General features: G+C 36.1%; 1 protein-coding gene across 10 annotated transcripts in view; it reads right to left on the bottom strand.

Annotated features, from left to right (window-relative positions):
* The window catches only part of LOC110597012 (zinc finger protein 568), a 71,950-nt gene that overhangs the window by 12,669 nt on the left and 43,593 nt on the right, over positions 1 to 15,688 (bottom strand). The gene's annotated exons all lie outside the window — the stretch shown is intronic.

The raw sequence follows: 15,688 nt of genomic DNA, 5'->3' as shown, positions 1-15,688 counted from the left end.
CTTATTGAGCTCTTCCCTCTTTGCCACTAGGATATAAAAACTTTTTATCTTTTAAAAGTTATTTTTTTAGATGTTATGGACCTTTATTTTATTTGTTTATTTATTTGCGGTGCAGAGAATCAATCCAGGGCCTCACACATGCTAGGCAAGTGCTCTTACCACTGAGCCACAACCCCAGCCCCAACTTATATATTTCTAGACCTGAAACTTTCCTACAGAAACAGTTTAAGAAATTAGTTCACTAGGGCTGGGGTTGTGGCTCAGTGGTAAAGCGCTTGCCTAGCATGTGCGAGGCCCTGGGTTCAATCCTCAGCACCACATAAAAATAAATAAATAAAGATATTGTGTCCAACTTAAAAAAAAAAAAAGGAGATTGGTTCACTAGTTGTCTTGTTCTTAGTGGGGTTTTTGGCTGCATCCCCAAGTAGCTCAGTGCCTTCCATATTTACTTATCCTATGTGATAAAGTGGAGTCCTCTTGTAGTCAATTCAACTATTTATTTCAAAAACTTTAAATATCCATAAGCACTGAAAGAATAACACAAAGAACCCTTATGCGTGCCTGTTACCGAGATTCACCATTAATGATTTGCCACTTCTGATTCTCTGACTCTACCATTTCGATTTAAGTATCATGTTACTTCACTACCAACATGTCTAAACATATCTCCTAAGAAAAAGTTATTTTCTTAACAAACACTAACTACAACAATATCTCATACACACATCACTAAACAAAGTAACAAACATACTGCAAACCACAAAATAGTGTACATACATCATTACATGCCCTGTGTATATGCCCTGTGTACCTCTTAATAACTCCATGATCCTACCAAAGGAAATTAACAATAATTCCACAATTCAAGCACATTCAAATTCCTCCAAATATCTTAAATAAAATTTTCTGCATTAAATGCAATGCATGAACTTTGATTGGGCACTGCATTTAATGTTAAGTCTCTCTAAACCTACAACATAAAAATAAATAAAGATATCATGTCCAATTTATTTATTTATTTATTGTTTGTTTGAGAAAAATGGAATCATGTCATTTCATGTCTAATGATACTAAATCTGATCATTTGGTTAAAGTGGTAATGGTTAGGTAATACCACACCATTGCAAACAGATATTCATTTTCAAGTTATTGAGATTTTCCATCATGCCCAGTGTTCTGTTCATTATTTGGAAAGAAAGGTGTGCATTTTTATTATGAAAATTATGATCTACCAAGGAAGCAAGAGCATTGGGGAGACATAAGTCACTGATGCTTTTAGCTGATAGCAATCTGCCCTACCTTATGAGTTGAGAATCAGGAGAGCTTAAGGGTGAAGATGAATGATGGTGGGCCTCCCTCAAGAGTAGATAAGGAGGCTTTTCTACCTATAGTCAGTTCTTATAATTTTTATCAGTTTGAGCTCAATTAGAAATCAAAAATCACAGAAAAATTTAAGCAGATTTTAATACAAGGAAATATTAATGATAGGAAAGTAACCATAAGGACATAAAAAGTACTTTAGGGTTCTTTAAAAAAAATTTTTAGTTGTAGATGGACACAATACCTTTATTTTATTTTATGTGGTGCTGAGGATCGAACCCAGGGCCTTCTGCATGTGAGGGGAGCACACTACCACTGAGCTACAACCCCAGCCCTATAAAGGGTTCTTTATGGTTGAGGGAGAATACCCAAAGAAGGACAAACCTACCCCCAAGGGTAGGTTTCAGACCTCACTGGAGAAGCTGTGATTGTGGCCTACTGGATAGTGGAGAAGTCTGCTCTGACACCAGATACTCAAAAGTGAGTCTGAGTGGTATAAGGCCTGCGGTCGATGCCTGGCATCGACATCAGGGGGTTGGTGTGCCACAGTGGCATGAGATCTGAAACACACAGTATCTTATAAAGTAGGCTTCAGCAAGGTGGTTACCTGCAGCATCCAAAGCCAGGAAGAGAACCCCCCCTTCCTCCTTCAGTGACTCTCTCATTCTCTTTCTTGACAAAAGTTAACTCACTGTAAAGGATAAGTGCTTAGGGTCTAAACCATTTTCGCAGAGCAGACATTAAAGGCTGAACTTGGAGGAAATAAATTAATAACTGGCATAGTCCACACCTTTGGCTACTCAGTTCCTACACATCCTTTTTCACATACACTGAAGTTTCCTTACAACAAAACAACTCCACATTTCTACTTAGTAAAATATAGCTATTGAGGTGAGAAAATGCACAGTACCAATAACTGGCAACATTACTAGCTGATTAACTGCTGTTATCAATTACTTTTTTTTTGGGGGTGGGGTGGGGGGTGGGGGACTGGGGATTGAACTCAGGGGCAGTTGGATACAATACCTTTATTTATTTATTTTTATATGGTGCTGAAACTTGAACCCAGTGCCTTGCATGTGCTAGGTAAACACTTTATCACTGAGCCACAAACCCAGCGCCCCCAGCCCTATTTTATATTTTATTTACAGACTGGGTCTCACTGAGTTGCTCAGCATCTCACTTTTTCTGAGGCTGGTTTGAACTCACAATCCTCCTATCTCAGCCTCCTGAGTGGGCCACAGCACCCAGCTAAATTACTTCTTAAAGTTACAACCTCACTACATAATCTTTTTATTTTTAATATTTTTTAGTTGTCAATGGACCTTTATTTTATTTATTTATATGTGGTGCTGATAATTGAATCCAGTGCCTCACACATGCTAGGCAAGCACTCTACCACTAAGCCACAACCCTACCCCTGAATATTCTTTTATCTAGAGAATAAATTAAAGCGTATTGGCTTATTTTAGATTCCAAAAAATGTATATATAAAATAAAAATGAAAAACAAAAATGTGTCTAGTATAAAAATAAACACACTAATATCATGAGAAAATATGCAAAAACTATAGTCGTTATGTCTGTAATTTGCTATGAGGTTATAGCTCATGTCTATGGTTTCCTCCTCGAACAACCTACTCTATACTTCCACTGCCTTTAATAATAACCTCAGATCCTCTGGATTATTTACCTATTAAGATGACCATTCGTGGTTTGTTTCTTCAATAATTCTGCCATTTTTCTTTTTATTGCTGTAATTTTTCCATTAGCCTTCACTAGTAGGCATAAAAGTACTGAGAGGAATGTCAGACAATCACCAGGGTTCCAGATATAGCCCTCTTTACCTTCAGTGAATAGCAACAATCCTATTACTCATTGGGAAGTAGGATCAATAACTCTAGCCATTAGGTTTATCTCCATCCCCTCACCCCAAATTCTGTGATATGCTCTAGCAAATTCATCGAAACTCAGGAGGGGCTGTGTAAATTCCAATTTACAGCTGGTTGATCAGAACCATAGGGAAAATCACCTGGAGTTTGCTTGGCATCTGAACTGGGGAGTAGCGTCAGAATCGAATTTTACTGGAGAACACTCAGTAGCTTCTGCTGCTACATAAATAGTTGGTATGTGGAGACAAATCCTTTTCTACCTCTAACACTGGAGGCCTCATTTACCCCGTGGGTTATGCCTTATCGTCTGCTGCTAGCTCAATTACTTCTGTCTTATTTTCTGCCTTTAGCATTTGTTTCTTTAAGGAACTCCTAGGCAATGCACAAATCAAGTCTCTACTTTGGATACCAGGAGATCTTTAGAAAGTTACTGTATGCCAGACAATAAAAAAATAACATTTCACAAAGATTCGGAAACTAATATTACAAATTTGTATGTGATTTGGGCCTCTCCAATGCATGAAAGGGTACCACTAATATAGTAAGAAATAACTCTGAAACAGAGCACCAGTCTCAATATAGCCCTCTGCCAAAGTCATTTCACAGGAACTATATTAGAAGTATTTTGTAAAATGGCTCCTTGTGTTGCTCTCAGATGTTAAATTTAGTAAACAGCAGCTGGTTACATGGGAACACTAAAATATCTTTAGGACACTGTCATTAATTATGTCCCAGAAATAGCTGCTGAGGCTTTTGCCCAATGCTGGGTACAGTTGACATTATCAGTTCAAATTCCCATGGTGGCCAATATTTCCATAGCTTGCAAAGCTAATTACCCAGTTAATCCTATCCTAGGTATCTAAGAGAAATGAAAACACTTTTTTTTAAAAAATTAATTTTTAGCTGTTGATAGATCTGTATGTTTTTTAATTTATATGTGGTGCTGAGAATCAAACCCAGTGCCTCACACATGCCAGGCAAGTGGGCTAGCGCTGAGCCACAGCCCATGCCCCTGAAAACACAGCTTTTTTAAAAAACTTTTAATATTTATTATTTAGTTTTTGGCGGACACAACATCTTTGTTTGTATGTGGTGCTGAGGATCAAACCCGGGCCGCACGCATGCCAGGCGAGCGCGCTACAGCTTGAGCCATATCCCCAGCCCTGAAAACACATCTTTATAAAGACTCGAACACAAATGTACATGGTAGTTTTATTCTAGTAGCTCCCAAAATGGAAACTACCCAGATATTCATCAACAGATGACTGGTTAAACAAATTGTGCTACTGTTGCTTACTAATAAAAATAATCTGAGACATACAATAAGAAGGATTAAAAATTAGAATATCTGAGCAAATAAAGCCAGAGATCAAACTCGCTGTATGATTTAGTTTATACAAAGTTCTAGGACAGGCAAAACTTATATATGGAGATGAAAGTTAGAAGTAGTGACTTTTGAATGGGATGGTGTCATTACGAGGGAAGGAACCAAGGGAATTTTCTGGGGAAATAGAAATATTCTAATTATTGATCTGGGTAGTAGATACATAGATGTGTGTGTGTGTGTGTGTGTGTATAAATTTAGTTAGCAAGATGCACACAAGGTTTTTAGCCAGGTGCAGTGGGGCATGCCTGTAAATCCCAGTAACTCGGGAGACTGAAGCAGGAATATCAAAGTATCACAGTTCAAAGCCAGCCTTCATGAGACTCTGTCTCAAAAAAAAAAAAAAAAAAAAAAAAAAGGACTGGGGAAGTGGCTCAGTGGTTAAATGCCCCAGGGTTTGATTCCTGGTGCAAAAAAAAAAAAAAAAAAAAAAAAAAGAAAGAAAAACAGAAGAGGAAAAAGATTTTTATACATCATGTAAATGCTTCAAATTTTTAAAAAGGAAAATGGCAAAAGTAAACAAGAATTTAGTCATGAAGGAAGCAAGTGTGCTGAGGTTGTAGTTCAGTGGTAGAGCACTTACATGGCATGTGTGAGGCACTGGATTTGATGCTCAGGACCAAACAAAAATAAATAAATAAACTGAAGGTATTGTGCCCATCTACAATTACAAATATTTAAAAAAAGGAAGCAAGTGGGTGATAAAGTATAAGACAGGTTGCTATTGCTAGAGAAAAGGAGAGAAATGATGAAAGGCAAATAGCCTGATATCCAAACTAATCGAGGGCCTACAAATATATTTCAGACTGAAAATATACAGTATTTAGAAGTTCTGGTCTCTCTAGTTTGGCAGATAAAAAGTTTGGAACTTGTTACTCTCTCCTAACAATTAAAAAATTGAAAAATCAACATCTTGATACATCAGGACAAGGAAGGTCACAGGGCAATCTGCTGCCCCAAGTTCAAGAGGCAGATAGACAGATATGAGAATCACAACAGAGCAAAACCACAGAAATCCAAGATAGGGTAGAAAAACCTGAACCATAATAGATGAATTACTAAAGGTCTGGACAACTTTTGAGTGGTAAAAACTCCAAAGGAACCAGTCTCAGGAGACCTTCATACTTTTGTGATATATGTCCAGGAGACCAACCAGGTTCTTACAGTAAAGATCAGAGAAAAATCCCAGAGTGCAATCCGGCAGAAGGAAAGGAAAAGCTGCCCTACTGAAATACAGAGAAGTCCTTTCTTAACAAGGCTTGCCCTGAGATAACTATTACACCAGAGTCTAACCTACTGGGATTTTATTGAAGCCACACCAATTGGGGTAAGGGAAATAACCAATTCTGATTCACTGTAGTCTTCCTGTCCCACCTAATGGGGGATGGGGGGTGTAAAAAATGAAGAAACATTGGTGAAGTTCACAGTCTGGGGACAAGAGTTCACAGAAACATCAAGACCAAATCACAGAATCAGAGGTAACTAACCCCACCAACTTAAACTACCACATCAATATAGATCTACTTATCTAGATCATTTTACAAGTACAAAATGTTCAGTTTAAAAAAAAACAGGAGGCAGCGCTGGGGTTGTAGCTCAGGGGTAGATCACTTGCCTAGCATGTGTGAGGCACTGGGTTTGAACCTTATCACCAGACAAAAATAAATAAAACAAAGGTATTGTGTCCGACTACAACTAGCAAAACAAAACAAAACCAAAAAATCCACGGCATAGTAAAAAGCAAAATACTCAGTTTGCAGAGGTAGAGCAAGGGAAAGAACCAAAATCAGATATGGAAAGATGTTGTGATTATCAGAGTAGGATTTTAAAATAATTATGAATGAAATACTAAAGGTTCTAGTGAAAAAAATATAAAACATGCAAGAAAAGATGGACAATGTAAGCTGAAAGATGGAAGTTCTAAGTATAAAAAGAAAATGCTACATATAATAAATAGTACAACAAATGAATAATGCTTTTTTTGAGAGAGAGAGAGAGAGAGAGAGAGAGAGAGAGAGAGAGAGAGAGAGAGAGAGAGAATATTTTTAACATTTATTTTTTAGTTTTTTAGCCACATCCCCAGCCCATGAAGAATGCCTTTGATGGGCACATTTAAATTCAACTTGGCTGAGGAAAAAATCCTCTCAGCTCAAGGATATTTTAATAGGAATTTCTACAAAACTTAAAACCAAACCAGAAGAAAGACTGAAAAATAAGGAACGGTATATTCAAAAACTAAATGACAATTACAAAAGATTTAACATACCAACAGAAATTGAATCAATAGTTAATAATGTTGTGAAACAGAAAGTACTAGGCTAATATGGCCTCACTGCTGAATTCTAGCAAATCAGGCAGAACTTATACTAATTCTTTGTTTTTATTAGTTGCTCAAGACAATACAATGATATTGACATATCATACATTTGATTCAAATGGGGTATGAATTCTTATTTTTCCATGCCCAGAAGAGGGGAATACTTCCTAACTCATTTTATGAGACCAGCATTACCCTAATAACCAATTACCAAAATAAGGACAAACACATTACAAGAAACAAAAAACAGCTAAAAAGACTTCTCTCTCTCTCTCTCCCCCCTCCCTCCCTCTCTCCCTCCCTCCCTCCCTCTCCCGGCTCTCTCTCCAATATAGATGCAAAAATCCTTAACAAAAATTGGTAAATAAAAATTTAACAACACAGAAAAAGAATTATGCACAACAACCAAGTAGGATATGTAAGGCTGGTTGGACATTTGAAAAATCCATTTGAAAAACTCCAATATACAAACATGATTTAAAGAAAACAAAAAATAAAACTCAGAAACTAGGAATCTAAAGGGATTTCCTCAAGTTGATAAGGAACATATTTGAAACCAAACCAAAAAACTAGGCAGCTAATATAATGTTGAGAAATATAAATATTCCTGCTAAGATAAGGAGTATGGCAAGGATATCCTCTCTTCACACTCCTTTTAAACATCATATTGGAAATTCTATCTAATGTAATAAGAAATGTGTACAGATTAATAAAGAAAACTCTTTGTTAGCAGATGGAATGGTTTGTCTATGTAGAAAATGTTCAAGACTCAATTTAAAAAAACTGCTAGAACTAATAAGCAATTATAGGAAGGTCAATATATAAAAGCCAATCAAACATTTTACAACAATGAGCAAGTGGAACTTAAAATTTAAATTATAATAACCATGTACACATAGCACCACCCCAAAATGGAATATTAAAGCATAAACCTAATATGTACAAACATGAGAAAAAATGAAATTGATCATTTTCTAAGTTGTAATTAACACAATGCCTTTATTTTATTTATTTATTTTTATATGGTGCTGAGAATGGAACCCAGTGCCTCACATGTAAAAGGTGAGTGCTCCGCTGAGCCACAATCCCAGCCCAGTAAAACTGATTTAAGAAATCAAAGAGTCAATAAATGGAGAGAAAGTCCATGTTCAAGATGCTTCCTTGCTTTGTGTCCTTCATTCCTACAATGTGTCTGGATGGGTAATAACTTCCCACTTCCAGGACCTTGGTCTCTGATTTCCACATTTCAACCTGGCTTAGCATATCCAGTCTCCATTCAACTTCTGTCAAAAGAGCTTTTCAACAGGCCCAGTACAGAGCAACAGAACTGGGGATTCCCTCTTACTAAAGATCTTGGATGCACTGTCTCTGGCTCTTTAATCTACAAGTTTAAGAACCATCAAGTTTTCTTCAAAACAAAAATAAGTAAAATTTTTTAATGCTCATTATATGAAATTCTAAGAAAAAGGCCAGTGCAACGTGATTTTAATGGGAACAAACCCATCCCTTTTTTTTTGCAAAAACCTATACTCCCTAGTAATCCTTGGGACAGAGTGAATTTAAGAGAATTTCAGCTACCTGTGGTGGCACACACCTGTAATCTCAGTGACTCAGTAGGCTGAAGCAGGAGGATTGAAAGTTCAAAGCCAGCCTCAGATACTTAATGAGGCCCTAAGCAATTTAGTGAGACCTTGACTCAAAAACAAAAGCAAAAACCTTTGAAAAGCTTAGAATACACACTTCCATCAGAAATTCACTGAAGGGTCTAGGGCTGTGGCTCAGTGGTAAAGTGGTTACCTAGTATGTGTGAGGCACTCACTGGGTTCGATCCTCAGCACCACATAAAGAAAAGAATGGCAGCCATTTTGAAGTCAAACAACAAGTGCTGGCGAGGATGCAAAATGGTACACTCATACATTGCTGGTGAGAATGCAAATTGGTGCAGCCAATTTGGAAAGGAGTATGGACATTCCTTGGAAAACTGGGAATGGAACCACCATTTGACCCAGCTATTCCTCTTCTCGGACTATTCTCAAAGGACCTAAAAACGGCATACTACAGGGACACAGCCACTTCAATGTTTATAGCATCACAATTCACAATAGCTTGACTGTAGAGACAACCTAGATGTCCTTCAATGGACGAATGGATAAAAAAATGTGGCATATATACATTGAATGGAATATTACTCAGCACTAAAAAATAACAAGATCATGGCATTTGCAGGGAAATGGATGGCATTAGAGCAGATTATGCTAAGTGAAGTTAGCCAACCCCCCCCCCAAAAAAAAACAAATGCCGAATGTCTTCTCTGATATAAGGGAGGTGACTCAAAATGGAGTAGGGAGGAAGAGCATGAGAAGAAAATTACCTCTAGATAGGGAAGAGAGGTGGGAGGGAAAGGGAGGGAAAAGGGGAATTGCATGAAGAGGGAAGGAGACCCCCTTTGTTATATAGAATTCAAGTATGACGATGTGAGGGGAAAAAAAAGAAGTGGGTCACATTAGATTGGTTAGAGAGTAGTGATGGAGGGGAGGGATGAGGAAGGGAGGAATGGAAGGATAGCAGAATAAAATAGGCATTATTATTGCTGTGGGTATATACGTGACTGCATGACCAATGCAATTCTGCAACCTGTACACTCAGGAAAATGAGAAATTATATTCCATCTGATTCAAATGTATGATTATGTCAAGATTATTGATTAACTGTCATGTGTAACTAATTAAAACAAAACAAAATAAAAAAAGATAAATAACTAAACGTATTGTGTTTATCTACAAATTAAAAAAAAAGTTAAAAAAATTTACTGGAAAAAACTATGATAGTTATTTTCAGATATATCTTTTTTTTAAAAAAAAAATGAGGATAGAACCCAGTGCTTCAAATATGCTAGGCAAGTACCACTGAGCCACAACCCCAGCTTATATTTTAAACATGAGTTTTAGAAGTGAATGCTTTTTTTTTCATTTTTTCTGAGTTGATTTTTAAAAGACATTCAATCAAGTTTTAGGACATTATTTGGACTTGAGAACTATAAGGAGTGTGGTCCTACTGGGAAGAAATGAAAATACAAGATCCACGTCTCTCTGCTTTGTCTCTGGTTTTGCTGGCAGGTGTATCTAGCTTATATTAAATTACAACCTTTAAATTATACACATGCTCATAACTGGTCCATTGGGGTCCACATTTAGTCATATAGCTGGTTGATGTGTGGGAGCGTGATATTATCACATATTTTTTAACACTCTCTTCTGGGCCCCTCCTGAGAGGAGAATTATATTTCTTGCCTATTGACATTAGTCTCAACAATGTTACTTGAACTATCCAGTGAAAGGTAGAGGTGACATGTTCAGAGCAGAAGTTCTCAGAGCTTCAAGAACTGCTACACAGCTTCTCTCTCTCTCTTTGCCTGCTGCAATGAGACTGTCATGTTGCTTCTTCATACTAGGTCCTGAAATAAAAGATGTGTATGGCAAACATTTTTCCTTATTTATTTTTTTCTATAGGGTGTCATTTGATGAATGGGCATTTTGAATAGACAAATGTGCTATTAATTCTTAAATCAACTCCTTTTGTGTTTTATTAACAAATATTTCCCTACTTTAAAGTCAAAAGACTAATATATGTTTGAAGTTTTACTTTCAGCATTAAAATCCTTCGTCTGAATGGAGTTGATTTTTGTGTTTTGTAGGAGGCATGAATTTATTTTCATCTTTTTGCCAAATAAAGTTTTTTTTTCTTGCTCCAACCATTCAATTGTCCTTCCTTTCCCCACTGACCTGATGTCCTATTTCCATGTGTAGTGGGTTGAATGGTTGTCCCCCAAAAGATACATTCCTATCCTAATCTCTGGAACCTACAAATGCGATCTTATTTGGAAACAAGGACTTTGCAGCTGCAATAAGGCTCTCAAGATGAGATCATTCTGAATTATCTGAGTGATCCCTAAATTCAATCACATTGTCTTATACAAGAGACACTCAGAAGGGAGACACATAAAGAGAAGGCCATGTGGCCAGGGAGGCTGAGATTGGAACAATGTGGCCATATGCCAAGGAAAAAGTGGAGCCAAGTGAAAATGGAAGAGAGAAAGAATCTCATCTATGGCCTCTGGAGGTAGCACAGTCTTGATGACACCTTGATTTCGGACTTCTGGCCTCTCTTCCTGTGAAAGAATAAATTTCTGCTATTTAAAAGCCAACAAGGTTTTAGTAATTTGTTATAGCAGCCCCAAGAAACTAACACATCCTCATATACCAGAATTCCATATAAGTGAGGAATAGTAATCTGGGTTCCTTTTTCCATTCCATAAGTCAACTTGCCTATCCTTGTGACAATATCATACATTCTCAATGATTTCTCTATATAGTATTATCAGGAGAACTTTACTTGGCTTTGAAGTAGCTTGTGGTGAATGGTAACCCAAGGGAAGTAAAAAGAAATCTAAAATCACTCAAAAGGCCCAGACGGCTTCATTAGTCAATTCATCCAAACACATGGAACAGCAATTTTATATGAACTCTCAAGAAATAGAAAAAAATTAACAATTCCCAACTCAATAAGATCAGAATGGCCTTGACACCAAAAACCTGATAAGAACATTGAAAAAAATTTTAAAAAGAGAGAAAGAGGGGTGGGGTTGTGGCTCAAGTGATAGAGCACTTACCTAGCATCTGTGAAGCACAAGGTTTGATCCTCAGTACCACAAAAGAATAAAATAAAGGTATTGTGTTCAACTACAACTAAATTAAAAAAAATTTTATCTATATAGATATATATATATAGATATATATATATATAGAGAGAGAGAGAGGAAAAAAGAAAATTAGAGGCAGTTATCTCTCATGAATAACAATATAAAAATCTAAGCAAAAAAAATCAACAGAACCCACTAATATATAAAAAGATAAGTATTATAATATTTTATTCCAGAAATGAAAGAACTTAATATTCAAAAATCAATGCAATTTACCACATTTACAAGTAAAGGAGAAAATCTATCACACTTCAAAAGACTAAAAACTCATCTGATAAAACTCAAAACCTATTCCTGATATAAACTCTAAACCAGAAGTAGAAGAAAATGTCCTTAAATTGATAAAGGATATATATATTCAGTAAAATACCGAACACTTTCCCACTAAGTCAAGAAAAGTTTCAAGTCACTGATATGCCTAATAATTGCTTGATCAGTCTACGAGCTAAAAGAATGACAGACACCAATGACTTCAACACTGCTCACCTATAAAACTTGGTAGAGTTCACCACTTTCTCCTCATTAAAACATTTTCTTCACTTTGCTTTCAGAACATTACCCTCCCTGGGTTTCTGCCCTAATTTCCTGGCTTCACTTTCTCTTTTGCTGGTTCCTCTTTATTTCTTCAACCTATAAATATAGAGCTCCTCCCCAGATCAGTCCTTAGAAGTCTGGAACAGAATTCCAGTCTCATGGTTTGAGTATAATCAATATTAAAAAAAAAAAATCATGGCATTTGCAGGTAAATAAATGGTGTTGGGGAAAATAATGCATAAGTTAAGTTAGCCAGTCCCATAAAAACAAATGCTGAATGTTTTTTCTGATATAACGTGACTGACCCATAATGGGGAAGGGAGGGGGAACATGGGAGGAACAGACTAGGGCATAGGGGTGGGAGGGAAAGGGAGAGGGTGGAGGTTAGCAATGATGGTGGAATGTGATAGGCATCATTATCCAAAGCACATGTATGAAGATATGAATTGATGTGAACCTACTTTATATACAGAGATATGAAAAATTGGGCTCTATATGTGTAATAAGAATTGTAAAGCCTGCCACATTACAAAAATAAAATTTTAAAAATAAAAAAGAAAATCATTTTTTAAAAAATCAATTAAATATATAAAGACACCCCCCCCAAAAAAATTTCTAACAACTGGGCCGGGGTTGTGGCTCAGTGGTAGAGGGTTTGCCTGGCATGTGTGAGGCACTGAGTTCGATTCCCAGTACCACATAAAAATAAAGACAAATAAAATAAAGGTATTGTGTCCATCTACAACTAAAGAAAATATATTAAAAAAAATAGGGCTGGGGGTGTGGCTCAGTGGTCAAGTGCCCCTGAGTTCAATCCTTGGTACTCCCCCCACCCCAAATTCCAACAGCTGATACAAGTATAACTCTAGTTACATCTCTCCTCCAGGTTCCAGATCTCAACACCACAAAATCCAGTTGTCTACTGGATTTAGCTATGCAGACCATCAAACATGTTCTTCACATAGGTCTTCTACTTTGACAAACAGAAATTTTCAAGTTAATCAGACCAAAAATCTTGATATAATCCTTGATTTTTCTTTTTCTAACGTACCATTTCAAGTCTATCACACAATCTTTATAGCTCTCTGTTTAAAAATCCTAGGGACTACCTGTCAATAAACCAACCATCACCACTCACTCACAGGGTCTTTGAACTTTCTCTTTTGTACAGCTTAATGTTCTATATCTAAATTTTGAAATGTCTCTTTCCCTCACTACCTTCAGATCTTTTCTCAAATGTCATCTAGTTCTATTTCCAGTAAAGGCAGACTGGGTATATGTCACAGTAATTCACACAAATACAATTAACTCTGGAAAAGACACACATTGTTATTATTTTTGCAGTATTAAAGATGAAACCCAGTAAATATTAAGCATGTGCTTAGTACTGGATCCTTAGAAGTGGGGTAGATAAAATTGAGTGGAAAGCCATAATTGACAAGTTTGAGGTTGTGAAAAATAGTTGAAAAATGAGGAGTTAACTTCTAGAAAGGACACACGAAACAGTTTTAGAGCACTATAAAGAGGAGGAGATAAAATGACTAAAGTGATGGGAGATTTTACAACCCTCCCATCACTGACTGATCAAGCAGACACAAGTTATTAGGCATGCAGGCAATTTTAACAACAAAATTAACCTATTAAAGAAGATCTAGACATACTGCCTTTCCTGTGCATTTGGTTTTATATACAAGAAATAATTTCTGATCCAAAGTCATGAAACTTTTATTTGTTATTTTTGTTTTCTTCTAAGAGTTTCAGTTTTACTCTATTTACTCAGAGGAGAAAGTAAAAATCTATATATTAATTTTGCTAAAATCTTTGCTGATGCTTGAACCTTTTTTTTGGAAAAACCAAAGAGTTCAGGGAAATCAAAAGCTAAAAGACTGGGGGTGGGGGGAGACGATTTCAATTACTGCCAACGCCAGGGGAGACAAACTGAATTTTAAATGTAGACAAGCTAACTAGCTCCTTAGGACAAAAATCAATACTCTTCCAAGAAGTAAGACAAAATCCAGGGATAATACAACATATTAATCACAACGTCCACTACACAATCAAAATTACAGGAAGAATATGCAAGAGTCAAGAGAAATTGACTGTAAGAGAAAGAGTCAATAGAAAGAGAAAGAGTCAATAGAAGTCAATAAGTAAGAGAAAGAGTCAATAGAAATTGACTGTAAGACAAAACAGATACTAGAATTACAAGGCTCTTCTGTGTGAAAATATAACAAAATTTACCACTTTAACCGTTTTTACATAGATGACTCAGTAGCATCAAGTACATTCACAACACCAACATTTACAGAATTTTTTCCTCATATCTTTTCCACCCTTTAAACAATATCTTTCTATATCCCCCTAGCCCTAACCCTGGCTAACATCTATTCTAGTTCATCAGGTTTCCTATTCTAGGTATTTCAAATAAGTGGAATCATATGAACTTTGCCCTTTTATGCCTGGCTTACTTCACTTAGTATAATGTTTTCAAAATTCATCTATGTTTTTTATACCAAAATTTCAATCATTTTGCTGAATAATATTCCATTGCTTGTATGAACTGAATTATTTTCATTCATTCATCTGCTAACAGACACTTGGGTTATTTTTACCTGTTGACTGTCGTGACTAATATACACTGGAGTTTTAAGTGTCCATTTGAGTCCCTGCTCTCAGTTCTTTTGGGTGTACTTCTAGAAGTAGAATTGCAGGACCATTCTGTTTAACTTTTTTGAGAAACCACCAAACTCTTTCCTATAACAGTTGCATCATCTTAAATTCTCATCTGCATTGCACAAGGGTACTGTTTTCATTTCCTCACCAAAACTTACTGTTGTTTATCATAAGCATCCTAATAAGTATCAGGGTATCTCATTATGGTTTTATTATCATTCCATAATGACTAATGATGTTGAGAACTTTTTTCAAGGACAAATGTCTATAAAAGGCATTTGCTCATTTTTAAATTTGTTTTTTGTTGTCGAGTTGTAAGAGTTCTTCAACTATTATGGTTATTAAACCCTTATTAGATAGACGACTTGCAAATATGCTTTCCTACTCTTTAGGCTACTTTTTTGACTATTTTGTTTTTGATGCATGCAAGTTTTTAATTTAGATGAAATCCAATATGTCCACTTTTTCTTTTGTTTCCTGTGCATTTGGTTTTATATACAAGAAATAATTTCTGATCCAAAGTCATGAAACTTTTATTTAAGTTATCTGTTTTCTTCTAAGAGTTTCAGTTTTACTCTATCATTAGGTCTATTATTCACTGTTAATTTTTATATATGGTATAAAGAATCCAACTTCAACGTTTTGTATGTGGATATTGAGTTTTCCCAGCACCCATTTGTTAAAGACTGCCCTTTACCCAGTAAATGATCCTGGTATCCGAGTCAAAGACTTTTACCTCACCTTTACCATTATGATGCTGGGTTCTTCATATGTAACCTTTCTAAGATTGACAGTTTTCCTTCTAGTTTT

The sequence above is a fragment of the Ictidomys tridecemlineatus genome, chromosome 15 (genome assembly GCF_052094955.1).
Source record: "Ictidomys tridecemlineatus isolate mIctTri1 chromosome 15, mIctTri1.hap1, whole genome shotgun sequence".
NCBI lineage: Eukaryota > Metazoa > Chordata > Mammalia > Rodentia > Sciuridae > Ictidomys > Ictidomys tridecemlineatus.
The sequence above is the reverse complement of the archived record's forward strand: the minus strand, read 5'-3'. Positions and strand labels throughout refer to the sequence as shown.